Consider the following 27,366-nt stretch of genomic DNA (forward strand, 5'->3'; position numbering starts at 1 on the left):
ATATATGAAAATGTACATAAAATTGTATATAGATTATTGTTTATGTTTTTTGAAATTGTACATAATATTTGGGTGTGTAAATAAATGAAAAAAAAAAAAAAAAATGAATGTACATATTGTACTCCCCAAATTCCAGTTCCTTATATCTGTGTGACACCACGGCTCTGATATCCCAACACTGTCCGCCTTTTGATGCTTTGAGTAATACCTCAAATTTATTTACCAAACTTCTAGCATTGGTATACACTCACCTGTTCCTATTCTTAGCTACCCTAACACAACCCATGTGTTTACTTGTACCGAAATGACTCCCAGCAGTCTCTGAAATACCGTGCATCTTGTTTTCCAGGCTGCTGCTCATTCCAATAGAAGCAGTGCAATAATCACTTTCACCTCTTCCAGTGGCTACTGTTAATCTATTAGTCCTTATATCCCCCAAACTAGCAGTTTTTCGACCCACCTAATACTGCCTCGATAGCATCAGCAAATGTTCGTGCGCCCTTTCTATTTAAGTGTATCCCATCCCTGTAGAAGCAGTCTCTCCTGTTAACAAGTACAGACCAGGCTGAAAAATTCTACACCTTGAGCCTTGCACAATCTTTCCAGGGTCGAATTGATCGACAAGGCTATCATCATAAGCTCCCTCCTATCGTGTCTGTGCAGAATTGCAGACACTTTCAAATGTAACCCTAATTCACGGCTTTTTTTTTTTCAACAGTGACCTGTACTTGTTAAGTAATTCTGCCTGTCTCCTACTCTTAATATCATTAGTGCCAACGTGTGCAACAATATCACCTTTTGTGCCCTTAAAAGATGATATCCACTCTACAACGTCATCAGCCTTTACCCCTGGCAGACATACCCTGGTCCTGTTCCGCCTATGCTTTTTTACATAGCATATTCCCCGTTTCCCTGACAATAGTCACCAACAACTAATAGTTCCTGTGGGATCAGCGGATTATGCCTTGGGTGTTGCCGCTGTTTTGCGTGATGATCAAGCGCAAGCTCTGGCGTTGATGTGGGCAGCTGAGAGCTTGATTGACCCCTCAATTTAGATTCTTCGAGGGCATCCACCCTGTCCTTCAAGCTCTCATGTAGGCCCATAACAACGTTGAGTTGTTGCCTCAATACCTCACTCCTTAAATCGCGGACAAACATTAAGCAAGCAGTGCATTTTAAAAGGCTGTGATTCAGAGGGCAATCAACCCCCTCAGTTCTCCCATGAGCCACAGCACTTCATTGAGCCTGCTGCTTTGGTCTGAGTCATTTCGATTCCATTTCAATAAAACTTCAATTTCAGTACAAAATTGTTACCCTAAACTTGTATCCCAGCGCAGTTGTAACACTATATATATATATATATATATATATATATATATATATATATATATATATATATAATTTTTTTTTTTTTTTTTTTCTTCCAAGTATCAAGTATTATTTTCCAGTTTCTTTATATAACTTCCGTATCAAGTTACATATTAATTATGTTACGTTTGTAAAATCCAAGTCGTTATGCATTTAGTTAAAGTACAATTTAATTGACAATGAAATTCAAAAAGATTAATAAATTTTACTGATTAATTGATATTATTTACTGTACTAAGCTAACGCTATCCAGTTCGGGTTATAACGTTGTATCGTATAACAATGGCTGTAAATCTACGGACACTTAAGTACTGTATTAATTAACTTCTAAAATCTCGCTGTCTCAATTCAGAATAAACTAAGGATCTTGACCAGGTCTATAAGCTACTTAGAGAAAATAATTTAATATAACAATTAGTCACAGCGGCTAAATATAGCTAAAAAACTTCCCGTTCGCCGGCTCTGCAAAATTTGTAAAACACGTGGATTGGCTGCCCTTACCGATACTAAGCAATAACTTACAAAATCTCTATCTAAGTTAAAATTTAAACTAAGTATCGTACTAGGAATATAGAACTTCCCTAGAAAATGAGCCAATTTAAGATAATAAAACAGAAAAAACTATTTTCCTGAGACGTAAAAACTCTCATGTTACCATTGGATCTCCCTTTGTGAATTGGGGATATATTTGCATATCTCCAGTCCATGGGTACCTGATTCCATCGATGCCCTCATAATGTGTTAAGTACTACCAAATCAATTTGAATGGTTTTAATTCAATTATTTATGGTTATCTGTTCTCTAATTTAGTTTATTCGCGGTTGGTAATTTCGAAATAGGTTAAACATTTTGAAACATGCATTTCGAAATGTTTAATGGAGGTTTTCTTGAAAAGGAGCAGTCGTATACCAGGTGAAACATATCTGGATATTAATTGATAGCAAAGCATTCTGTTCTGTCGAGAGGGATGTTGGAACCTGCAAGTGGTACAAAATGTCTGTGTGTTTCCAGCATTCCTCTGGACAGTGCCCCCGACTGTTCTGATCCGAACAGTGATTAAGACTTAAGTGAATGAAACAAACAGATGGAGTCAGTTTTGGTAAAGAAATGTCACTGACAGACAATGGTTTTAACAATTTTGACCGTACACTACAATTTTTTTTTACTAATTTCATAAAATTATGAATGATTAGGAATTTAATTTGAACGAAAAATTCGTTAATTATGACAAGTTTTTCTTGTACTCATCCCTTAATAACAGTTTCACATTCTCGCGATAAAGGTTCTACATTCACTCCCCTATTCGAAAACAACGTACTGCCATTAGCTTTTTCTATCCTTATTTCTTGAGCAAAACGAGGAGTCTCCTGAAAGAAAGAACCCTAATCGTCATTTGGAATACTAACTTTTTAATTTTTAACTCTTAATTTCTGGTAAGATTACAAGTGAGTTTCAGTTAGTACAGTGACTCGGCACAGGCCGACCGGGCTAGCCGAGTGGGTAAAGTACCTGCCCGGCAACTCAAAGGTCGCGGGTTCGATTCCCGCCTCGGGCTTGGATCAAAGTACTGCAAAAACCTTGGGAGGTGCAATATGGCCACAGAAGCCGATGCGCCAATAACTACCAAATCAAAAAAAAAAAAAAAAAAAAGACTCGGCACAGAAACTAACTTTAATTTTAAAAAAATTAATTTTTTGTCTCGATTCGGTTCGTAATAGGTGCATTAAAATTGCATCGGAAGCGTATCTTTTTCTTTTGTAAGTAAAACTGACAACGAAAATTCCATTTTCTTAAATGGAGAAGTAGAGCGTGTGCGGAGAACAAAAATTAACTGATTATTCTGTAGCCGTAGCCTAGTGGTCAGTTGCGCGGGTGCATAAGTACACGTGCCTTGAGTGACCGGGGTTCTAACCCGTGACTGCTGAATACGGTGCTGTTTCATGTATTCTGGCTATCTTGGAACTCCTCTGACCGTTTGATCGTCCCGGAGTATAAACAGAAAATTTATTTTATTTTTTTTATTTCTATAGCAGCCACTTGTGTATGTCTTAAAAGTATTTAATTACTTTGTACAAAATCCCATCCCCACAACCCCATAAAAAAATGGCGAATGAAACTTTACTTGTTAAATATTTATTTTACAAACAGCAGATGGCGCTATGATTGGCTTTGCTGATCTTCAGCAAGCAAACTTTCCCATCTTTAGAGGAAAGGACTTTCCTTATCGCACCATGTAATTTAATAATTATATTATTTTAATTTTATTAACTAATAACTGACTACAATTTCATTTAATTATTAATCCTGTATAATTCTGTTTCCAGAAGTACAGAATGGAATATCTTTATTTTACATTTTCTTTAAATGGACACTTAAAGAAAATTTAGATTTTAGGGCACCCGTTGCCAAATTTGAATGGAATAAAATGGTTATCCTGTTCTACAGGGTGTCTTCATAATAGAGTTAGGGGATGGGGAAAATGTGCAATTTTAATGTCTTACGAATTACATTTTAAGTTGAAGATGAGTCCGAAAATCAAGTTGCGTCTGGGTTCCGGTGTTTTGATAGAATGAATTTAAAATGCATATTTTGGAAAGCAATTAATCACCATAGAACTTGCAACATCGTGCAAATCTTCTTTGTGTAATAAAGGTAATCCATAACTTATACCTACTGCCAAGCCTCTTCTATATATGGTATCATAATAAATAAAACACTTCCTCAATGGGAGTAAAAACTACAGTCTAGATACTTCCTTCAGAGGGGGAGGTAAGTGTCGGGGTCATTTAGGGACACTTCTCGATATCGCCACCAGGAAGTTTCGCACTCTGAATACCCTTTAGTCTAGCCTCGGCCTTGATTATATCTGCTTTCTTTGTAGACTTAAACCTGAAAATTCTCTCAACTCATGTTTTAGAATGTTTCCTCAGTAAAAATTCGAAAAAAAAAAATTCAGATTTTAGTGGCTAAGTGACAACAAAATGTGAGAATTTTGCTACTTAAGTCACAAGGTATCCGAACGTGCAAGAGCTACAGAAAACTTTTCTCTGGCTGCTATAAATCGGTCATAGTCCGACCATTATTTACACAGACAACATGCGCGTGCAGGGACGGTTTCAGATAGGGGTTAACGGGGATATGGCTTCCTGTAATCAAAATGTGTTTTTTTATTTTACTACTTTAATCCCCCTTTCGAAAATCCTGGGCTGCCCAGGAATTTCATATAAAAAGAGAACTTCTAAATTATATTGTTATCCCGACAATTAGTAAACTCCTCCTCCTCCCAATACATTTTTAGAAGCAGTAGGTCAGGTAAACTGCAATGTCAGACTTATTCAGCCAAACGTAACACGAAAACCCGTGGACTGTATCATTAAATGATTGCTATGACCTTGAGTTGACATCGCGGTTACACATACAGAGCCACAATGGCGCAAACCGGGAATGACCTTGAATGGTAGATAAGGTGGTCTTCTGCACTGTTCAAGTGTACTTCAGCGACACTCGAATGGTGTCCGCCGAGGATAAGGGAAGGTCTTGCTAAAGCTTTTCTTATTTCTTCAAAAGTTGAAAGGTTAGTTGATTTTTTGAACTATGCCAATATTTTTGAACACTATTATTCATGTACTGTCCACATTGGCTGCTTTTTTTTTTCGAGCTGTTCTTTTAATTTCCAAGCTGAACAAGTTGTCACTTTTGTTATATACATTGTTTTATAGTCTGAGCGTCTCCACAGATATCTTAGATCAGGTGCAGATAATCGTTCGTTATTTACCCTGTGCTGGGATTTAAAGAAAAATAAACTACTTGAAACGCTTGTGTGATTTGTAAAATAATAACCACAGGAACGCCTCTATTAATTATTGCTTTGCCCAAGCAGGGTCGTGGCGTCGAGTGATTTTGAGAGGCCAGTCCAACTTTGACCCAAAACGTATTTTACAGATTGTATTTTTGGTGTTTTCATTTAAGTGTTAAAAAAATTGGAAAACAAATTAAAATAATCTTCATTTTTTAGTTACTTTCTTTATACATGATATTCTTTTGATTTAAATATTTTGATTTAAAAAAAAATTGATTTTTTTTGTTAAGAAATGTAACATTTTCTTAACAAATGTAACATTTTATTCCCAAATGTTAGGCCGATTTATTTGCAGTTTAATGTTTTGATTGAACATTTTATTTTTGCATTTTTTTTTGTAATTATCCCTTGTAGTTGTAACTGCATTTTTAAAATTCGAAAGAGACTGAAGTTTAAGTTAAAGGAACATGTCGTAAACATACTAAACTGATTAGGAGAATCAAGCATAGGAAAACGAGTGCAGAGTAAGATGCCTCGTAGTTTCTTCCACAAACTTTGATTTTTCATCAAGTAAACAGACCACAGAACACGCACAATTTTAAAGACACGATAACACTAACTAATTTCACGCTACTGGTGGGGTAAGTCTACTTCCTCTTCTATAACATCATAGGGAGTTCTTTAAGTGTCTTGTCATCACTCGTGTCAGAGGAAATTTTATGACGGATGTAAACGGAAAAAGTGAGTCAATATCACTTGACGTCAGTTTGCCACAAGGGGTTGGGTACTCTCTAATGTACTGTTCACATCAAATAATCCATCAATCCCTTCTTGGCAAACAGTAACAAGATTGTCTCCTGTGTGGATAACATAAAGCTCATCAGGACCACAGAGCACAGGGAAGTACAAGGAGAAATCGCAGATGACTTAAATAACATACTGCAACAGCCTACAATCATGTTTTCGGCAATCTGCATTAGCATTTAATCCGAATAAATCTGCCTGCGTAAAAATGAAACAAATTTACCACAGCTGAATGCGAATACGATCGACAAGGCATCTGACCATCGAGACTTTATTTTTTGAACAAAATCTAAGTTTTAATATGCATAACCTCTCTCACCGCATAAAAACATCGTATGTTTTTATGTGGTGCCAATAGATTGATTTGAAAGTTGAAAGAATGTGTATTGCATAATGCACGCAGCTGTATTATATGGAGGCCAGCATAAATTTCCTAAACAACTATATACCTACTGGGATGGACAAAATAATGGAAACACCTGTGATAAGAGCTACAGGTATGCATTAATATGATGCTGGGCCATCCTTTGCTTTTAAAACAACTTCTATTCTACGGGAAATAGACATTCAAATAAATGTGGACTGCCTTTAGAGGAATATTGCACCGTTATTCGTGGAGGAACGTTTCAAGCTCCTTAGGTGGAGGAAATCTGCTCTCTCTCTCCAAATATGCCCGCAGTGGTTCAATGACTTCTAGTGATTTTTGAAGGCCATGTGAAATGCTTAGTCTCAGCTTTATGCTGCTCAAACCAAGAGTGGACACATCTTGCAGTGTTTATTGGAAAATTATTTTGAAACATAGCATCCTTTGTGGAAAACAGTATTGCACCATGGGATGAACCTGGTCACTCTGATAATCAAGGTAATCAGTGGCAGTAATTCACCCACTGTGGGTGGGTGATGAGAGGACTTAAAGAATAACAAGATATTTCTGTCAAAACTATTGTTGATCCTCTGCAGGCAGAGGCGAAAGTGATTCTTGCACTGCTTCTATTGTAATGAGCAGCAGCCTGGAGAGCAGGTTGCTGTGGATTTCAAGAGCTGCTGGGAGTCATCATGGAACAAGTAAATGCATGGGCTGTGTTAGGGTAATTACAAGTAAGAACAAGTGCATGTATACCAATGCAAAATGTTTAGTAAATAAATTTGAATTCAAAGTGCTGATCAAGACATCAAAGGCAGATATTGTTGGGATATCAGACTTGGTGTCACATAGATATAAGCAGTGCAGAATTTCCATTTGATGAGTACAATGTGTACAGAAAATAAAGATATAGGAAGGAAGGAGGGGTTATGCTGTTAGTTAAGAAACACAAAATCTAAGGTAGTGCACCCAATTGATATGTGTGGACATTGCAATGTTGAGTCAGTTTGGTGTGACATAAGCACTGGGAAACGAAAAATGAGAGTAGGAGTGTGTTATAGGCCTAATGACTGAGTAGAACGAACAATTGTGTAGAGAAATAGTGGGCCAGTAAATCAGAATGTATTGTAATGAGTGATTTTAACTTTCCAGATATTGACTGGAAGTTGTGGGTTGGTCACTCGCACGCTGGTATGACTCTTGTGGATTTATTGGAGGATTTTTTTTCTACAGCAACGTGTACGAGAGGAAACCAGAGGGAGTAATAATTATGATCTTTATGATTATCAGCAGTGATTATTCATGCAATAAGAATTTGCAGATAGAGAACCACTAGGTGACACTGATCAGTGTACTGATGTGGGATTTACTTAAAGATGTAACTACCATCAAGGGTAAAGGAAAGATTTTCGTAAAGGTGACTACATTGGTCTCAGACAGTTTTTTTAAATTTCTATACAGTGGGAGAAACTGATGTTTAAAACAGCGAATTCTAAATCGGAAGCCTTCAAGGAATTAATCTCGGAAGCTACTAGGCTTTTCATACCAACTAAGAAATACTGTTCAATATTTAGACCTAAATGGACGTCAGGTGAACTAATGAGGCTTGTGGCACAGAAGGAAAAAAAAAAGGATGCATAAAAATTATCAGGTGACACAAAGCCTATGGCAGATATAAGGTAGTCTGTAATCAAGTCACAAAGGAGGTTAGGCAAGCGAAGGCTGATTACGATAAATCCTTGGCGAAGGATGCAAAGAAAAACAGACTTCTTTACTTATGTAAACTCTAGAAGGAATGGGATGAATCAGATTAGTCCACTTGATGTTGGTGGTTCGACTGTTGATGATCCTGATCAGATAGCTGACAAACTGAATAAGTATTTTGCATCTACATTGACGCATGAGGAATTCTGCAAGGAAGAGGAGGACAGAAGTTTACTAAGCTCTAACAGGAAGCTAAATGATTTTGTAATACTGGAGAGCAATGTGGTGTAGAAATTTTTGGTTAAACATAAAGGAACCTTCACGATATTACATTAATACACCAACCATTAAATTAAAATAATTTAATACTGTACATTATACAAGGATACTGTAACATAATCTATTTACGATAACTTTTTATAAGTAAAGTCTAAAAATAAAATACAATAAAATATAAAGTTAAAACTATACAATTGTAGCTTTGGGGGGCGTCCGCCTCCTTTCTCAACAAGAAATAATACTTGCGCAGCATATCCTTAAGTATCAGGTTCACTGCACACGTGGTTGATCAGGCGTATGAACAGAAGTTCCTACACGTGCACCAGGACCGGAAGCAGCTCGGGAACGTAGTAAACAGAAACTCATCTTTTGAGAGGACTATAGCCTCAAAAAGGGGGTGAAGCTGCACACCCCTGTCCCTATTCATAGTATTGCTATCAAATGAGCAAATCCACAAGCTCTCGAGCCACTTGAGGTCCCAGAACCTATGCACCCGATCAAGGATGACAGCACTCGTCTGGGGAGACCTGGTGCTGTCTTTCCCAAAAATGTTCAGTAACAGCGGACTTATTCAATTCTGAGGTCTGTATGGCACTCGTAAGTTTCCCCCAGACGATTGCAAGGGTATTTTTGGATTATCAAGCACGCTGTGTGCAGCTTCCGGGTCGGAGGTTGCACGCAGTAGTGTCGCGAGTTAAGGACCTCATAACAAGGGATTCTAGTAGTGGGGTCGTATACGAGATTAAATGCCCGGATTGTGGGGAATGCTATTTGGGGGAGACGGCTTAAGGATCGTCTGGGGGAACATACGAGTGCCATACAGACTGAAGAGTTGAATGAGTCCGCTGTTGCTGAAACATTTTTGGGAAAGACAGCACCAGGTCTCCCCAGAGAGTGCTGTCATCCTTGATCGGGCGCATAGGTTTTGGGACCGCAAGTGGCTCGAGAGCTTGTGGATTTGCTCATCTGATAGCAATACTATGAATAGGGACAAGGGAGTGCGGCTTCACCCCCTTTTTGAGGCTATAGTCCTCAAAAGATGAGTTTCTGTTTACCATGTTCCCGAGCTGCTTCCGGTCCTGGTGCACGTGTAGTAACTTCTGTTCATGCGCCTGATCAACCACGTGAACCTGATACTTAAGGATATGCTGCGCAAGTAATATTTCTTGTTGAGAAAGGAGGCGGACGCCCTCGAAAGCTACAATTGTATAGTTTTAACGCTTTTAACTTTATATTTTATTGTATTTTAAAATTTTGTATTTTATTTTGTTTTTAGACTATATTTATAATCAGTTATCGTAAATAGATTGTTACAGTATCCTTGTATAATGTACAGTTGTAAGGACCCAGCCTTACAATAATTTAATAAAGTTTGTTAAATATTGGAAGAATTAATTGTGGCGTATATAGTTAGTTTCAGACAAGTATCATTTGTTAAGAAACACTGAAATTCGAAGGTTATTCCAGACACACCCAGTTAGTTAAATCTCGGTTGTATGGAAAAATTCCTTAAGCGAGTCAGTAAAAGCAATCATAATGGACCGAAACAAATCCCACTTAAGACAGGAGCACATACTCTATAGAAAGGGCACTGAGTGCGGAAGTGGCCCTATTATAGATTTCACGGTTCGACCTCTAGCAGGTGTGGGCGACTAGAAATGGATATGGGGGTGAGGTCACAAAGAAAGCCTGAAACTCTTAGCTGACCGGAACTTACGTTTAAATTCTAGAAATATCCAGTAATTTCCAGTCTATCGGAAGTTCGATCACACTAGGAAAAAGAAAGCACGCCCACGGAAATGAAGGGAGACGAATAGGATCACGAATGAAAGGATGTGGAAGTCAACGATTGGCCAGTAAGAAAGCGGTGGGAAATTTGAGAGAAAGGAGAGAAGGGAAGAAAAAATTGATACTGGGTTCATTCGGAGAGGAGTTTTTGTGGTGGAAGCAGTCCTGGGGAGATGGAAGCTGTAGTGGGAGAATTGATTATAAGAATTTACTTTGTGAAAGTCTAGAGTCGGAAGTATCGTTCCTTTGAAGAAGTAATGCAGTCTATGGAGGAAGAATGGTGAAACGCCCTAGAGGCAAATTTCTCGATTGAGCAGTTGAGTGACTAGTCGACCCGGAAGGTATCCCAGTCCTCGGACGCAACGCAGATGGAGGAAGAAAGGAGATAAGATCCGGTATTATCTTCAGCCGTGCAGTACCCGGTAGAGAAACCCAGGATAGATTACTGTGTTCCCCGGATGAGCAACCTTTCGCTTTCCAGTCCTCAACCCGAGCAGATAGGAAGAGAGACCGAGCAGGGAGGAATACCAGACCATTGCGTAAGTGTTAGAATAAGTACTGAGAATATAATTTGTAAAAAGGGGAACTAATTTAATAATGAAAAGGACTCTAGGAGGACGCTATAAGTTTTAAGAGAGAATGTCAAAGTACTAAATATATATACATATATATTTGAACGAGTGTAATACTTAAGGAGTGATAATTCAATTTAGTATAGAGATCAGAGTAATGCAATTTAAGAGTAAGTTAATCTGTAGTAGGAAGTAAAAATTTTGTCCTTGAATTATTGTGAATGTTAAATTGCTGTGAGTATGACTTATTTGGGGTAGAAAATGATTAAACAGGTAAACAATTAAATGAGCATCTAGCCCTAATTGTGAAATAGTGGATTAATTGAACGGAAAGGTAACTAAGTAAATTGGTTGGATATTGTTGACTGTTGACATGTTTGCAAGTAAGGATTCTGGAATGAATATATATGTATTTCCTAATAAGTTGGGAAACGAGCACTTATGAAATTATATTTTGTCTGTTCATTGGCTGATGGTGGTTTATTGACTTACATGGACTGTTAAGGAGCAAAGAGACAGATTGTGCATTGTGAGGGGTAAAAAAATGCCCGGACCTACTGAAATCTTTGTAGAGCAACATGAAGAGACACAGTGATATATATGTAGATATATATAAGTATTAGGATTTAGTAGTTCTTTTGATAACAAGGTTGACTGTAAATTACAAGATATATATACACATTTAAAAATTAGTAAAATAACAAGTGTCAAACTAAATACTGTATTCTGTTAAAGGTTATTGAAATTTTCTTATATATAATATGACAATAAAAAACAAATTTGTATATTCTACATTCTTGTGTGTGTGTCTGTCATTTCTAAACTCAGCCAGTCCAGTGGAAGAATACCTTAATATATTAGGGGTCCCCGTGAGTCTGGGAATTTTCTGAAATCAATCAAGTCAGGTGTTAAAGTGGGAGGGGTTAAAATAAGGGGATAAAAAAAATATATATATAACATAATATAATATAATTGTAGGCCTCTTTGAGGAATAGGATTTTCAGAATAAATAAAATAGCTTTTTACCCACCCCCACACAGTATTAAATTATTTTAATTCAATGATTGGTGTATTAATGTAATATCGTGAATTTGAACTTTCCCAACCTCAGAGGCCCTTTTGAAGATATAAAGGCACCTGTGGTGGATGGAATGAATCTATCGAGTTATTTTGAAGGAGGTAGTGAGGAAATGAGCAAACCCTTCTTATAATTAAGAGAGCATCCATAATTCAGGGAGATCCCCATAGACTGGAGATGTGCAAATGTATCCCCAATTCACAAATGGGTTTAAAGGGTGACACAAATAATTATAGACCTGTTAGTTTAACTTATTTTCCGAGGAAAATAATGGGCTCAATGGTTGATACAAGATCACCTAGACAAGACTGCGGTAATACTTCAGGGACAGCATGGGTTTGTTAAGGGGGAAGTTTTGTCTGACCAACTTGATTGGATACTACTATGTGGTCACAAAGGAACAGGATGCAAAAACTAATTTTGATATCATATAATTGGATTTCAGGATAGCTTTTGATACTGTTGCACCTGGATGACTGTTTTCCAAGTTGGAGCAGTATGTCATTAAGGGCAAGTTGCTGCAATGGTTAAAGGGATGGTTGAGTGGGAGATAGCAGAGTGCTAATAAATGGGCACTGCTCTACATGGACTAATGTTATTAGTGGAGTCTCCAGGGTTCGGTGCTTGGCTCATTGTTATTTTGTGTATTTATCAATGATATTAATGAAGGTATATCAGACTTAATGTCCAGGTTTGCAGATGATACAAAGGTTGTTAGGGTTTTTAATGGCAGTGTGCTACTGCAACCGAATCTAGAAAAGTTAGGCAGATGGACTGAGAAGTGGAAACTCAAGTTTATCATTGACAAATGCGAAGTACTGCATATGGGTAGCAGTAACCCCAGAGAAACGTACCAACTGTGTGGTACTACACTTAAGGTGGTACAAAATTAAAAGGATCTGGGAGTAATTGTGCAGTGAGATATGAAGTTTTGTGAGCAATGCAGACAGGCTGCAAGAGCAGGTCGTGAGGTTTTGTCAATGATATACAGGCATTTTGCTAGCAAAGAAAAGGTGATTATCCCTTTGTATAAGGCAATGGTCAGTCCATGCCCTGAGTACTGCGTACAGGTTTGAAGGCCTCATTTTAGGAAGGATGTAGATTTGCTTTAGCATGTATAGAAGGGCAACAAGATTGGTGAGAGGAACAAAGGGGGTTCTCTTAACTTCTGCAAGTTGCAGCATCTGGAGACTAGGCACTTACGAGGTGATCAGATTGAGATGTATAAGGCCTTGAATGGTTTGAGCAGGCTCAATGCTGATGGGATACTTCCGCTCCCTCAGATTAAGAACCTGAGGGGGCATAGATTCAAATTGAGGAAAGACAGTTGTAGAATAGATGTGCAGTAGTTTGCCTTTAGCCAGCGGTAGTTGATTGCTGGAACAGACTTCCCATCTGTTGTGGAATTTGATAGCATAAATATAGGGCTGAACTAGAGAAACATTTGGAGTGACTAGTGCTGATGCTATATAAACTTGCTTTCTTGCATCATATGCCTCAACTAATGCTAACTCCTCTGCCCGTGTGGTCGTCAGGGAGTAAAAACAAATTTATTTTATTTTTATAGCATTGCAATCAATAACGCGAAGCTTGTCAAAAGCGGCTCCGCCATAAATTTCTTGACGAAATATTTTTTCTGAAACTGGATTGCTGAGACTCGTTAAGTTCTGCAGTTATTTTCGAGGCAATAGTTATGTTCTAGGACTGCAATCCCTTAAAGTGTCCATCCGGCAGTCTATCAGTCGGCTTCTATTTTCTACCACAATTATCAGATTTTGTTTTTCCGTATTGTGTACACTGGATACATTAAAGCAATTTTAGTCGCTGATGTCTCTGCTCAACGTGCACCAAGAATTAGACTTCCTTGGATTCAGAGAGGTCGATCATTTTCTTCACGTACCTTTTTGTATCACCTCTAAATGTATATCAACTTTTTTTTTCGTTCTTCATTCACAGTACTGCCTATAAGAAACAAACAAAAAAATCACAACTGCATGTTCATAAATGCCTCATACAGCCATTCCAAAAACTACATTCATGTCATATCAGGTGTTTCCATCATATTTACTCTTCTATATGCGTGTTATTTCGTCCATCCCCTGTACCTCAACTTAAAGACAGTTTGGACTTCAAGATACCTTGGATTAAATATACCTAACAAGACTAAGGATGACAATAAATAAATTAAAAAAAGTTTGAGATTATTGATATCCCATCCTTCTCGCAAACGTTTATCAATTAGAGCAACACCCAAAAAAATCGACTTTAGAAAACAGATTCGCTCGTGTGTCAAATGCTGAAACATGTTCACTAACTCGAAGTAGAGAAAAAAGCCAGGGAAGCTGAATATAAGAACTTTGAACGCAGTTAATTTAGATATACAGCGCGTTTCAATTAATTGGCACAGTGGTCTGCTTCGCTTATTCAAAAATTTTCAAATTTGAACTAAGTATTACCGTTTAGATATTACGATTTCTAAATTTAAATTTTGCTTAATCAACTACAATTTTTATCAATGGGAAAGTTGTTTCCCGTGATTGGTTTAATCTAAAAACATTATTTCTGAAACGAATGCAAGCGATTTTATTTTGTTAAGGGAGCGGGGAGAACCGCCAGCTGCATCAGCTGTTCCCTCCTTTATATGTGTGTTATTATTTTTCTTTATAAAGGTTAACGTTTGTCTCAGACGTACATGGCTTGTTTCTAAATGAATAGGTTCATTTTCTGCCTATACCAAAGCTCGCAACAATTGTAAAGCAGTTATTAATCAGTAAAAACTAGATTTCGAAAAGGCTAAGAGTAGAAAACTTGCTTCTTGTCTAAATGTTAGCTGAACGTTCTGGCCTCTTGCCAAAGCTATTGGCCGCAACTTTTCCCATCTGTTCTCACTTCTATAAAAACCAGATTGTTCTATTGCCACTTCAGTCAAAGATAAAGCTGACCTGTTAGCATCCTATTTTTCTTCCAACTCGTGTATTGATGATCTTGATAAACCACTTCCTACCATTCCCAGCACATTCCTTTAATGCCTCCTGTTGTCTTCCGTTAAAAGAATGTCAGAAGGATTTTGATCAACCTTGATGCTAAGAAAGCTAGTGGTCCTCGTATTTCTCCACTTGTTCTCAAAACCTGTGCTCCTGAATTTACTTCTGTTCTGTGTCGGCTTTTTTCACTTTCTTATACCAAAGGTAATTTTCCTTCTGTTTGGAAATTTGCTCATATCCAGCCAGTTCCTGAAAAGGATGACATCTCTCCCATCCAATTATCATGCGATTGCACTTATTCTAATCTTTCTAAAGTAATGGAGAAATCAATTAACTGCTAACTGTTAAACTGTCTAGAAACCTTCCATCTGATCAACGGTCGCCATTATGGATTCCGTCATTGTCGATCCGCTGGTGCTGTTATGACGTATGTTACTCATCTACGGACAAATTCAGTGGAAAGTAAAACTCAAGCAGTCTTGACATTTCAAAGGCTTTTTTGATCGTCTTTGGCATAAAGGTCTTTTAAATAAGCTTCCATCTTATGATTTGCCAACTGTTTTTTGTAATTGAGTATCTAGTTTTCTCTGACCACTCACTGTTGGTGATGGCTCTTGTCTCCTAGCTTATCCACTAATGCAGGTGTTCCCCTAAGGTTCAGTTCGTTCTCTTTTCCTCTTGTATCTTAATGACATTCTTCCATTGACCAGAAATCCTATTCAGTTTTTCTGATGAAAGCACATTGCATTCCAGCTTGAGAAACCTTGCCCTCCTGCACACAGTTTAACTTCTCGAATATCCATTACCTATTCCTTATATGCTGATCTCCAGGCAATTCTTCAGTGGGCAAAGATAACTTAGTTGATTTTAATCCTAAAATTCAGACCTGTCTTACATCTCGCAAAAAGATTCTACTTCTGCTCCTATGCTCATCTTCGATGACACTCCGATTTCTAGGCAAGATTATATATCTCTTGTGCTTAAGCGCACATTACAAATATTTCTTACTACTCTGCATCTAAAAAAAACTTTTTTTTTTCTCTCTCTGCGTTACTTTCCTTCCAAACAGCTGTTCAAATCGCAAATCCACCCTATCATGGAATATTTTTCACAAAACTGGGGCGAAGCCTCCAATCTTAAGCTTCTAGGTTCCATTCAAAAGAAGGCACTTAGTAGTAGTGGCATGCGATGCAAGAAAGCAAGTGTATGAGCTTATGCAGCATCAGCAAAAAAAAAAAAATCACACCATTCCCTCCAAATGCCTGTCCAGTTCCTCCTTAAATTTATTCAATCTATCAACTTCCACAACGACAGATGGAAGTTTGTTCCAGCAATTAACCACCCGCTGGCTAAAGGCAAATTTCTGCACATCTAATCTACATCTGTCCTTTCTTAATTTGAATTTATGCCCCCTTAGGTTCGTAATCTGAACAAGTGGAAGAATCCCATCAGAATTCAGCATGCTGAACCCATTCAAGGCCTTATACACCTCAATCAGATCACCGCGCAGGTGCCTAGTCTCCAGCCACTGCAATTTGCAGAACTTAAGCCTCTCTTGATAAGAGGATCCCTTCATTCCCCTCACCAGTCTTGTTGCCCTTCTCTGTACACGCTCAAGTAAATCTACATCCTTCCTAAAATGAGGCCTCCAGACCTGTACGCAGTACTCAAGGCGTGGCCTGACCATTGCCTTATACAGAGGGATAATCACCTCCTTTTCCCTGCTAGCAAAATTCCTATATATCATTGACAAAACCCCATGACCTGCCCTGGCAGCCTGTCTGCATTGCTTAGAAAACTTCATATCTGCCTGCACAATTACTCCCAGGTCTTTTTCATTTTCTACCACCTTAAGTATAGTACCACACAGTTGGTACTTTTCTCTGGGGTTACTTCTACCCATATGCAGTACTTTGCATTTGTCAAGGTTAAACTTCAGTTGCCACTTCTTAGCCCATCTGCCCAAATTATCCAGATCCTGTTGCAGTAGCACACTGCCATTACTGTCATTAACAACCCTGCCAACCTTTGTATCATCTGCAAACTTCGACATTAAGCCTGATATACCTTCATCAATATCATTGATAAATATACAAAACAACAGTGGACCTAACACCGAACCTTGTGGGACCCCACTAATAACATTAGTCCAAGAAGAGCAGCACCCATTGATTACCACCCTCTGTCTTCTCCCACTTAACCATCCTTTTATCCATTGTAGCAACTTACCCTTAATACCATTCTGCTCCAATTTGTACAATAGTCTTCCATGCGCAACAGTGTCAAAAGCTTTCCTGAAATCCAAATATATGATATCAAAATTATTTTTTGCATCCAGTTCCTTTGTAACCACATCATAATATCCTATCAAATTTGTCAGACAAGACTTTCCCTTAACAAACCCATGCTGTGTCTGAATTATTGCTGCAGTCTTGTCTAGATGATCCTGCAATGCATCTTTAACCAGTGACTCCATTATTTTACCAGGAACAGAAGTTAAACTAACTGGTCTGTAATTACTCGTGTCACCCTTCGATCCCCCTTTGTGAATTGGGGATGCATTTGCACGTCTCCAGTCCGTGGGAACCTCCCCTGAGTCCAAGGACGCTCTCATAATTATGGCTAAGGGCTTGCTTAGTTGCTCTGCCGCCTCCTTTAATATAACTGGATAGATCCCATCCACCCCAGGTGCTTTTCTTACGTTTAACTTCAACAATTTCTCTTCCACTTTGCTCTCAGTTATTACAAAATCATTAATTATCCTGCTACAATTTGATAACCTTCTGTCATTTTCAAACCTTAATAATTCCTCACGTGTGAATGTAGATGCAAAATACTCATTCAGTTTGTTTGCTATCTGAGCAGGATCATCAACAGTCGAACCATCGATGTCAAGTGGACCAATCTGATTCATCCCCTTCCTTATCCTTGCTGTGTTTCTTAGCATCTTTTGCCAAGGATTTCTCGTAATCTGCCTTCGCCTGCCTAACCTCCTTTGTGACCTGATTACAGACTAGCTTATATCTGCCATAGGCTTCTGAGTCCCTTGATAATTTATATGCATCCCATGCATTTTTTCCTCTGTTACGAGTCTCATTAGTTCATTTGACAACCATTTAGGCCTAAACCTTGAACAATATTTCTTAATAGGTATGAAACTTTTAGTAGCATCCACGATTAATTCCTTGAATGCTTCCCACTTAGAATTTACTGTTGGTAACATCAGTTGATTCCACTGTACAGAATTTAAAAACTGTCGGAGACCACTGTACTCGCCTTTACGGAAGCAAAAACCCTTTCCTTTACCCCTGATGGTAATTAAATCTTTAAGTAAATCCCACGTCAGTACACTGTGGTCACTGCCACCTAGTGGTTCTTTTATCTGCAAATTCCTAATACATGAATGATCACTGCTGATAACCAGATCAAGAGTATTACTTTCTCTGGTTGCCTCTCGAACATGCTGCTGTAAAAAACAATCATCCAATAAATCCACAAAAGTCTGACTAGTGTGTGAGTGACCAACCCACAAGTTCCAGTCAATATCTGGGAAGTTAAAATCCCCCATTACAAGACATTCCGATTTACTAGCCCACTATTTCTCTGTACAATTGTTCATTGTACTCATTAGGCCTATAACACACTCCTACTCTTATTTTTGCTTTCGCAGTGCTTATGTCACACCAAACTAACTCAACAGTGCACTGTTCATCTATATCAACTGGATAATTAGGTTAATTAATGACTCCTCTCTAACAGTCTCTCCACTCAGTCTCATCGACGTTGTTTCTGCTGCATGCCTTTTTTTTTTCTGTAGATATGGGCATTGTTCTTCTGAATTGGCTTCTATAATTCCCACTCTCTGTTCCAAAGTAGTCCGAACACGTGACGCAACAAGTCAATATCTTTTTGCTGTCCAACTTCAAACTCGCAGAACCAACGTTTCTTCTTCCTCATTTATTCAGTCAAGTTCCGTTTTGTGGAAGAACCTTCCTTCATACGTAATTTCCTGAAAATTAATCTACGGAAGTTCGTCTGAGGTAGCCAAATCTTTCATTTTCTCGACTTTCAACTCTTGCACGGTACTAAGTGCTATAAGTTCTAATACTTTACGATAGGTATTAATACTAAAGTCTTTGGGGTTTACATAAAAAAAAAAACCACCGATGACAGTGAGCAACAACTATCCCGTTGATAAAAAAAATAAATAAATAACCTGATTTAGGTTTATTTACATTTAGAATCTGAACGGTAAGGCTCAGTCCAATCTTATCAAATACAAACATTTCAGCCCAAATATGACAAAATAGTTTGAAGACGACAAATAGCTTAAACCTGAAACTAAGCGAGATAGACTAGTGCTTCTTAATTGAAACACTCTGCGTAGTAACAAACTTAGAAACAAACGTAGAAACAAACCCTTGGGTGTCAACAGGCTGCTGAGTGGTCACTGTATATCTTAACCAGTATAAAATAATTATATATTAACGTCTCATGGCCATAGTGGCTTTAGCACGAAGAGTTCGAATGTGTTGATGAATTTATTCAGAATAACAAACGCATCAGTTCTCGCGTGGAACAAAATATTTCATTTCTCTATTAGAATCTGAGCTGGGCAAAAAAAAAAAAAATCTCTAAATGGTTTTCTGAGGATTTCAGTTTCTTCCATGCAAATGAAATCTGGCACATTCTCCAATTCCGCTTTCAACTTCATTAAACTCTCCACCTCTGTCACATGGGCAGACAATTTATAATCTACAACTTAATCTACAACAGGCTGCCTTAAGACAAACTACATGTGATCATAGATTTATTCCATCAGCTCACACAGCCATCTTGAGAGACACCAGCTATAATATTACCAATATGATACATAAAAGTTGTTCGAAAGACTATTTAGGATTGGATTACTTCTAGGTTGACTAACATCAACTGGGAGCCGGATATTTTGGATATAATAACTGGAAGAGTGTTGATATTTTAAGGTCCTACCGTCCTAGTAATGCAAGATTCATGAAGAAATTCTACGTTAGGGCTACCATTGCCAGTTTGTATATTATACGAGTATCTTAATGAATAGAACTTTGCCTCCACTCTTAAAAGAATGCTTAGAACATTTTTCACATAAACTGATATGTGAAATATTCTCGGATGATAGCGAAATTACTCTGTTCGAAAGGCATTGCTGTGACAACCTTGGCTCATTTAGAAATATGTACCAGTTCAACTAAATAAAAGATAACGATTACAATTTATTTCATGCTGAACATTAGAGAGAATTAATTACCATTTCTAATTTAGTGGATGTCACTTTTTCAGCAATTTCTGTGTTTAGTTAATCCGTTGGTAGCACTTCAAAGTGGCAAGTGTTCTATCCAATCTTCGAGAAGCCAGCAAAAAGTGCCTGTAGAAATAAATTTATTGAGCGTTATGCTGTAATATGAACATTGAATGTACTCAAATACGATGTGGCACGTGTATTTGAGTACTTTATAATCAAGAAGATAATTTTACTGATAAGGCTTCCTTTGGTGGCTAGAGGAAAACTGAAAAATCCATTTATTGCAAAATACACAATATGTCTGATAAACGAGGTTCAGAACAATAGTAGTTATTGAAATCGGAGATTAAATCTAATCTGACTTGTGGGTACTTCAAATCCCAACAAGAAATAAGTGATCACTAGTATTTTCAAATTCCAGCACTCTGAAAATTTTCAATTCGAATAATAGATCTAGGTTTTCATCGAGAGCTGGATAGTGGTATAGATTTAAGCATGTAGGGCCTATAGAAAAGGAGGTTGCCAAGAGTATTTACATTTTCAATAATAATTTGAAAGTTGGTTTGATCAGTTTTTGTTGTGTTTTTAGCACATCAGCAACTTAGGCCATATATATGTGTATTGCGTTTCTTCTGCTGTTTGCTGGATGTAAAACCAGCGTTTCAGAGAGGAAAAACCATGCTACGTTCGCCTGAAACCAATTAACTTAGCTAGGTTTTTGGAAAAACCATAAATTTCTCGTGTCGCTGACTGGTTTCGAACTCTTGTCTTTTCCACTTGTTGTGGGACGAACGGTGATTGTACCAGCTATGCTGTTTGAGAGAAATCAAGTTTCTGTAACTTGAAGTTGAATTTGTTTACATTAAATGCATAATATTCGCATATGGTTAGTTATTTGTAACTTGAAAAGTATGGATTATACAGAGCTGGATTGGACTTCTTATGATAATGAAACTGTAAGGTTATGGGACTACAGAAAAAAAAGATGATGGAATTTTTTTTTTTTTTTCCGCTACGAGTGTATAGTTTGAGTTTTTAAAAATTTTTAGAAGTGGGAGATTTCTATAACCATAATGTACATTTCTAGGGATGCAGGCAATGCTTTTTGGTAGCCCACTTGAGTAGCCAATTTTCTTTTGGTGTTGCAGGCATTTCACATTACAATTTCACGTAGCATTTTATCCATTGGAATTGACAGGCGGTTGTAATGTTCTCTTGCATTCTTGACATTGAAGCGTTTCCAAAATCTCTTAAGTGGCTCTTCCCCGTTACTTTCCTCCAATCATTTAGTGAATGTGATCATATGGTAGTATCGCTTCAAATAAGCACAAAATCGATCTCAAATAAAAATCGATTTCAATGCTAATTTCAAGAAAAGGTGGCTTTGGTCACTTTTGGGAAAAAGGTGGTTGTCGTCATTCCATCTCCACCTCATCTCATTAAGGTTTTTTGCTGTCCAAAGTTTTTCTTCTTTGACTTCCAACAAAGCTAAAGTCTTTCAGCTTATGCTCTCATGGTAATAAATGGGTGTCAGTTTCAACTGTTGGTTTCAGTTGAATTCCCAAGCAGCATTACCTTCCACAAGTCTTGATTCTTAGATGGCTTATGACTTCAAGATCTCTTCTTTCGTGATGAATGTTCTGGTGGATATTTTCTAGAACGGCCCTCTTTCATCAATGTTTAAGACTTATTTTGTGCAACCTGCTGACGTAACTAAAACCTTGTCGATTGTATATCAGTACCTGCTCACTTACAATCAAGTGAAGTGTTAGAGCAAAAACAAATTGTCTATGCAAACACTTACTCTTTCCACCCTTGTCCAGTATAGCTCCTCCATACTTTCCCGGTATAACTGCTTAAATTTCACCGGACTGTCAGCCTGGATTACACAGATTCTTCCATTAGTCAACAGTACCGTAGCTATAGGTATACTTCGTTTCCTGTTTTTGTGTCCCATATCAAAGAGAATTCAACTACTGTTCAATTTGCTCCTTCCCTCTCAGTGCGTTATACATTGAGAAAGAAATAGGAGAGATCTGACTCAATCTCCCCTACCCAGCGATGTCTTCTTTCCATGTTTCGTAAGCCTACGTCTTTGTAGTTTCTTCGCATGTGGACGTCATTTTGCTATTCTGCAGTTTCCAGACCAGTATACCAATTGTGGTCTCGCAAGACTTTAATTTAAATTTATTGAACCAATCCATACTAAGGAAAATTCTACCAGCAAGTTTCTTCATCCATCTTGATATAGTAGAAAACGTTACTTTCATTGGGCTTTGAAAGGGGAATTCACATTGACTTCCTCAGTTTGTTGATAAGAATACAAACCGTTGCTAACGTCCATTTTTTTTTTTCAACAAAATATTTTCCAGTTCTCAAACATTTAATTATGTCAGGAACTTTTTGTAACATTTTTATATTCTTGTTTACCAGCTACAATTGTTATTAGTCTTGTGGACTACATTTCATATTCACGTTGTATATTGAATGCTAGTTTGTGAAGGTCGAAATGAACAATAATTTAACTTCTTTTCCTAGGTGAAGACTACTCTTTTTTCTTCTTAACATTCTCATTTAGTTTTTGCAGATAGGCACGTGAGTTGTCGAAAAAATTAAAATAAACAAAACAGTTACCGAAAACGAGTTTGAAAATCCCTCACCAGGAATGTTCCTTGTAGACTGACCCTTTTGAGAGAGTACGTGACGTTTGAGATGGGTGAAGACCTTTCCACGGATAAGAGAATAATGATAAATTGTTTCCGACTAATACAGAGCCTACGTGCTATTTCTCACATTAATTAAATGTGCTTTCAGGTGCTTGTGTTTTTGCCTCATTTTCCTCCTTCCTTAGAAATATGGGCTGTGACTCGTTAGCGTTTATTGCGTCATGGTTCGTTTCCTCATAACTTGTGTCGTTGAGTAATACGGACAGCTGAATAACGAAAACGTGTATTTTCCTTTTTCCTCCAAGTTTTATTAGTTAAGTACAAAGTCGAAATTTTCCATATCAGCACTTTCTAATCGCCAATAAACGACTATCATTCTTATCCTTGCGCCAAGTTGGAGACTGTTGAGGGACTAAGTCGGTGAAATGCTTCAATTAAGTTTTTTTTTTTTAATAGGATTACTGTTGAAATACGGACTGCTTCAGATCTTGACTTTTCTTATATAAGGAGCATTGTTGCAGTGCTGAATTTTGATATTATGTAATTAATAAAATGAACATAAGTGCTCAGTACTTTATACATTGGAACCTACTTAAACACATAGTAATTGCACCAATTTATTCTGAAAAATACTATGCAAAACTGAAATCTGTAAAGGAAAACAAAGGAAAATAGTATTTTAATGTAGAGTTAACCCTCGTGGGTAGCACAGTTGGTACGATCGCAGTCTTCCCGGTCTTTTCCACCCGGTGTGGCTCCCCACACCGGGTGGAAAATACGGAAGTTAAAGAGTACCGTCGATGACATGAGGAATTAAGCCTTTCATAACGTGGCTGAGTTAGTCGGTCTCAGGCGAGAACAGCGCGGTTCCCCCTCTGGGAAACTCTGGTTTTCCGTCCAGAAAGCAGAAAATCGACCTTGGAACACACGTAATTTAGAGACAATATACACGGAGCAATATGGCCTCAGTTGCCGATGCCCCTAAAAATCTACTACTGGCTGTGGAGTTTTCATTGATTGAAGCTGCCATTGCCCATCAACAAGAAGGGTATGGAGCCTTGGAGTGAAGTTTTTGCAGTCAGTTACTACTGGTAAGAATTTTTGGGCAATTTCTCCGTGCTCTGTGTTGTTCCACTTCTTCTGCCATGTGGACTAGTAGCATTCTTATTCCAGTCTGGTGTTGTTTAAGCAACTTTCACATTAAACTTCCACATTAAGGGGTATCTTGCGGTTAAGGACTCTTAAGTGTAAAGGTGGAAGTTTTTCTTCAGGTCCTGGTCATTGTTAGGACAGTACCGGTAACTCCAAAGCTTCCCTAGAAACAACAGCCAATGAAGCCCTAATAAAGCTATGAGTGTATTTAGTGTCAAGCGGCACGGGGGAGTTCCCCCTATTTCTGCGTTGCTTTCATTGTGGGTGTACAAGTTTGCTGGGAAGGCCAGAGATTTAAAAGATAAGCTATAAGAATTGGGTCATCCTCCATAAACTTCATATATTCTCTGAGAAAACCACTTCATTTCTACTCAGAGGAACCCTTCAAATAAGCAGGCTGCCGCAGATTAAAACTTCTTCTGGTAGAACTAGCAACTGAACTGAAGTACCTCGGGGTAATTCTCGACCCCAAGCTTACGTTTTACCCTCATCTGGGACTACCTTCATCGCAAAGTCAGGAACTACACCACAATGGTTTGTTTGTTTTGGATTTTTATGGAGCAAAAACAACACCGCAGTGGTATTGAGGATCAGCAGGTCTGATTGGGGCCTCAATCGCCGCACACTGCCAATGCTATACAAACCTTATTTATTGCGACTAACTTACTGTGCAGGCGTCTGGTATAATCTTGCATTCATTGTTCCTAATCAAAGTAAACTCTCCCCCATTCAACGTAATATCCTTCTCGCTATCACCCGTGCCTGCTTCATGGTAAGCAGCAGAAGTCATGGCAGGAGTTCTCCCTGTGGACCTGCAGATAATTTGCAAAGGTGTGCACTACTGGCTCCCAAAGGGGCTCTCTACCACCATCCTGGATTTCACTACTAACTCTGCAATTGCCATCAAAGAAGAAAAAATGCACCTTGCAGTCAAATCTTAACGCCTGGCAAAATGGATGGAATATCACCCACAAGTGCTCCATCACTAAAATCCTTACCTCAAATAACCCAGATGTACCCTAAAGCTCCAGCATGGTACGTCCCAGGTTTATACACAATTTTCCTGATTACAGGCCGTGGATCCATAAATCACAAATTTACTTTTATGAACATCGTGGATGACCCTTGCTGTATTTGCTTGGTAAACGAAGACTGGGATCACCTATTCTGTTGGCCCGCTCTACGCTCACCAGCAAACATTGCTCATAACAAAAATACATGCCTCCTTGAAGAAATGAACATCTTCTGATAAATGAGTTACACCAGTACCACACTTTCTCTGCCTTTGCCCATGATCTCTTCACCAGAAGATCACTGGTACACCTTCCTGGAACCAGTGCACACTGTTCGACACTTTTCTCAGATATTGAAAATCTCCACATTTGATTCGACTGTCTTAACCCATCTGTGAACCATCTTCACCTAGATTGTGACCACTTCCACCCACTGGGCTTGACACTCAGGTCGCTTGAATTGTTTCTCCCGTGTCTCTTGATACGTGACTGTTTTCCACCCTCTCGAAGGCTCTCGTTTTCGACTTGGGTAGGAGAAATTCCACCCAACCTGCAGAGGATGCCTTCCCTTACATCCTCCGTCGTTCTGTCTATACCTCTTTTTCTTTATTCTCTTCGACACATCCTGTTATCTCTACTTTTTTTTTTTTTTTTTTTAACTTGGTCTCTTTCCAGGAAGCTCAGGCGACCCGAAGGAGACTAACCAGAGTTATGGGCAGTCTGGCTACCTCCTAGTGGTCTGTATAGGCAATGTGGGGGGCCTGCAGCCAAAAGCCAGAACACCCAACAATATTTCATTTACAACACTTTCTGGCTTTCACAGTGATACTGTTCGTCTCCACAGAGTTGGACTCTAACCCAGGGATAGACCCACGTTAAAGACATGTGTGAAGAGAACAATGTGAAAAGTACAAAGTGAGGGTGAAAGCTAAAAACTTCTTGTGGTTGTGAGCCTCGCAAGTTTGCGGAGGTTTGGTCTCTTTGCACCTGCCTAGCGCAAGTATCCTTTCAATGTTAATATTTAAATTTTAGGTAAACTTGTTTCTCAGAAATTTCTGAGCTATGTAAATGGAATATTGGGTTTAGTAGCACTGAGCTGAACTTGTAGATTTATTTCTACGTACCTTTTTTTTTTTTTTTTTTGCTGGCATCCACCGGTATAGCACTTCCTCCAGTGGGTGCGGGATTTGGGCAATACAGCACGTACAGGGAATAGTAGACCGACTAGCTAGTCGAGGTCCGCAATAGCATATGCGCAGTTGGGCTCACCTCCCCGTGGTGTAGACGGACATTGGGCAGACTTTCCAGGTGATCGCCTGCCTGGTGACAAAAGCCAGAAATGACATAACACTACCGCATTTCTTTCCTTTTATAGAGTTCTATATCCATCAGTGTACCAAGGTGGAAATGAACTAACGTTCAGGTGTCGTCCTAGACAAAATAATATACATGTCTATATGTTATTTCATGTCTTCGCAGAGTTTGTATGGTGCAGATATGGGAAACCACCAGAGGCACCTTCTCCCGTACACTGGGCTAGTAGGGCAGCCTTTTGTGCCTGTAGTAGTTGATTTTTTCACAGCCTGGATGTTGACTCTGTGGTCTCCTGCTCTGTATGTTATTATTAGTAGCACAATACATTTGTATTATGAATTTAAGGTTCGAGGTTTAAGGCCCGAACCTTCTTTGTAATTAATATTAATGATTCTTCATATTTTTTTTCTTTCATATACTTTATATCTTAGAGGAAAGAGCCTGCAATGAAAGATTGCTTTAAGGTTATTTGTCCTAGCCTCGATTTTAATGGATTTTCCATTATACCTAATAGTGGATGGCCTTGGTGGTCCAATTCCCCTTGATGAGCATCTATACTAGTTTTGGAGAGATCTGTAGTTTATGCTGAGTACTCCATTCTTGTAGGTCTGTTGTGATTGCATTGATCTGTTATTCTATTTGCACTCTGGAGTTTTCCTCTACCGGCATTTTTAGATTGTCTGTGTACGTCAGGAAAGTGGTGTTTGGGTATTCTTTTCTTAACCAGCTATCAAATGCCATGGTCCAACATAGGGTCCCCAGGATGTACTCCTGTGGTTATCAGACCTGAGAACTTCCAGTTGGTTAGATCTGATGGAGTGTTCGGTCAGAGCAGTAGCTGGTAAATAGATAAGTGGGTTTGCGACTTCAGCCTCAGTCTCTCCTTGGCACTCTGCCACCATAAGGTGTTAAAGGCCCCTTTGAAGTAAAGAAGGGCAAGCAACTACATATTGGTGGTGTTTGTAGCTGTGGAGACTGAATGTCATTGCATCTTCTACAGAGTGCCCTTTAGGAAACCCGTACTGGTGAGGGGATGCAAGATGTTTATCGGTACTGTGTGCCATCAGTTTCTCAAAAACTTTCTCTAAAATTGGCATTAGGACGATGGGTTGATAAGAGTTTGGATCCAATACAGGCTTGGTAAGAGTTTTGAAGATTTTGAGCGGGCCCTCTTCCAGGTCTGAGGAAAGGTTCTCTTGC

At 38.5% G+C, this 27,366-nt stretch overlaps 1 protein-coding gene across 2 annotated transcripts in view; it reads left to right on the forward strand.

Annotated features, from left to right (window-relative positions):
* Positions 1-27,366, forward strand: part of LOC150084336 (epoxide hydrolase 1-like) — a 148,834-nt gene that overhangs the window by 22,027 nt on the left and 99,441 nt on the right. The window contains exon 1 of one of the 2 annotated variants that reach the window (XM_090375977.1): positions 4,829-4,942. The exons of the other annotated variant lie outside the window; for it this stretch is intronic. The gene's annotated coding sequence lies outside the window, so the exon portion shown is untranslated. Of the gene's footprint in view, positions 1-4,828; positions 4,943-27,366 lie in introns of those variants that run through there. 2 annotated transcript variants of the gene reach the window in all.

This window comes from Mastigoproctus giganteus, chromosome 6, assembly GCF_048544385.1.
Source record: "Mastigoproctus giganteus isolate SK-2022 chromosome 6, ASM4854438v1, whole genome shotgun sequence".
Classification (NCBI taxonomy): domain Eukaryota; kingdom Metazoa; phylum Arthropoda; class Arachnida; order Uropygi; family Thelyphonidae; genus Mastigoproctus; species Mastigoproctus giganteus.